This window comes from Babylonia areolata, chromosome 14 (genome assembly GCF_041734735.1).
Source record: "Babylonia areolata isolate BAREFJ2019XMU chromosome 14, ASM4173473v1, whole genome shotgun sequence".
Lineage (NCBI taxonomy): Eukaryota > Metazoa > Mollusca > Gastropoda > Neogastropoda > Buccinidae > Babylonia > Babylonia areolata.
In genome coordinates, this window is record NC_134889.1 from 29444565 (window position 1) to 29447064 (window position 2500).

At 40.4% G+C, this 2500-nt stretch overlaps 1 protein-coding gene across 1 annotated transcript in view; it reads left to right on the top strand.

Annotated features, from left to right (window-relative positions):
• Window positions 1-2500, top strand: part of LOC143289580 (uncharacterized) — a 310310-nt gene that overhangs the window by 79856 nt on the left and 227954 nt on the right. The gene's annotated exons all lie outside the window — the stretch shown is intronic.

The following is a 2500-nucleotide window of genomic DNA, read 5'->3' on the forward strand; positions in this document are numbered from 1 at the left end:
CAGTATAACCCAACGCGCTTAGTCAGGCCTTGAGTGTTTGTTTCTGTATTTGTGTATCTATCAGAGTGGATTTCATTTTACATCATTTTGCCAGAGGACAACACTCTCGTTGCCATGGGTTCTTGTTTCAGTGCGCCAAGTGCATACTGCACACGGGGGATCTCGGTTTATCGTCTCCTCCGAAAAAAAAAACAACTAGACGCTCAGTTTGATTTTCCAGTCAAACATGAGAGTTTCAGTTTCAGTTTCAGTAGCTCAAGGAGGCGTCACTGCGTTCGGGCGAATCCATATACGCTACACCACATCTGCCAAGCAGATGCCTGAACATCAGCGTAACCCAACGCGCTTAGTCGGGCCTTGAGAAAAAAAATAAATAAATAAAAATCAAATAAAAAATATATAATAAAATAAATAAATAAATAAATAGATAAATAAATAAAAATGAAATAAAGGTGAATAAATAATAGATAAGCTTACATAAATAAATAGATAATAATTATAATATAAAAAGGTAGTAGTAGTAGTAATAATAATAATAATAATAATAATGATAATAAATAAATAAATAAGACAACAATGATGATAAATAAGCAAATAAATGTAAAACATGAAGACACACATACACCCAAACATGCATAACAGATATGCACCAAGCATGCAATTTCACAGATATGAAAGCACAGTCAAATACATATAAACGTACATGAGCTCCAACACACACACACACACACACACACACACACACACACACACATGAGAAAAAAGGGCGAGAGAGCGGGATTCGAACACACACACCCTCACGGACTCTTTTTGTATTGGCAGCTGAGGGTCTTAACCATTCTGCTTGCACCTTCTCCCAGACAGACAGACAGAGACATAGGCAGACAGACAGGCAGACAGACAGACAAACAGCGAGCAGCGAATGGAGCAGCCTGTTTTCACGGCCAACTGTCAAAATAGCACACAGGTCGTCAGAAACAGATGGTCTAGTTGGTGGAGTGCACAGCGCACGTGCCGCTCTCTCGCACAAAGAGCGCTATGTAATGAACATGGAGATACGTGAGCACTACATGGCCTTTGGTCCCGGGACCATCCCCCAACGCCGACTGTCCTAAAAAAAAAAACAAGAGAGGCAAGGCCTTCTAGACTCACTTGTGATACACTTAAAACAAGAGAGGCAAGGCCTTCAAGACTCACTTGTGATACACTTAAAACAAGAGAGGCAAGGCCTTCAAGACTCACTTGTGATACACTTAAAACAAGAGAGGCAAGGCCTTCAAGACTCACTTGTGATACACTTAAAAAAAAAAAATCCAAGCTTTTTATGTATGGAGTATAATTTCAAAATGTAATGTTTAAGATGAGAAAGATCAGTTTAAAGTAAATTAAGTCCCCTAGCATTAATTACAGAGTAATTTCCCTTTTTTTTACTATCTGCACCAAAAACGTTTGCAAAATAAATAAAACTTCCATGCTGAGCAAAAGAAGTTCCTGTTTGAACAGAAAATGATAATAATGACTGCTCTTGTTGTTGGGTCAGAATATCAGATCAAAGTGCCAAGTTTAGAGAATACAAAAAATATAAATATAACAGTAAATGCAGTTTGCATATAATTAGGCTTCATTCTTTTTTTTTTTGTGCCCATCCCAGAGGTGCAATATTGTTTTAAACAAGATGACTGGAAAGAACTGAATTTTTCCTATTTTTATGCCAAATTTGGCATCAACTAACAAAGTATTTGCAAGAAAATGTCAATGTTAAAGTTTACCACGGACACACACACACAGAGACACACGGACACACACACACACACACACACACACACACACACACACACACACACACACACACACACACACACACACACACACACACACACACACAGACAACCGAACACCGGGTTAAAACATAGACTCACTTTGTTTACACAAGTGAGTCAAAAATGTCCTCTTGACCGAGAGAGTAGGGATGGGTAAGTGGGACAAGACATTCTCCACTATAATTGGCTCACTAGCAGTGTAGCAGTTGTGGGATCAGTGGTTTCTTCACCGCAGTTGGGAATTCATTTCAAAGCTTGGTTATTTTTTGTGAAAAAGTCTAAGATTGCACTGGCTCATAGTTCTGCAGCCTTGGGCACCAACCACTACATGGCATCTTGGCCGCCGGAGACAGTTGTGGGAATAACTTGTGGGAATAACATTCTCAACGACATTTGGGCCAGCAGCAAAGCAGCAGCTGTGTGAGCAATGGTTTCTTCAACGCGATGGGAATTCATTTAAAGCTTGGTGGTGTTGGGTTTTTTTGGGTTTGTGTGTGTGTGTGTGTGTGTGTGTGTGTGTGTGTGTTTGTTGTTGGTTTTTTTTTGTTTTGTTTTTTTCAAGGACTAAGATTCTCAGACTTGTAGGCAAGACTGCGCTGACCATTAGGGCTGCAGCCTCGGGGAGCTAGCTGACCTTTGGGAACCATCCCAGCGCCGACTGTCCTACCCACCCCCACCCC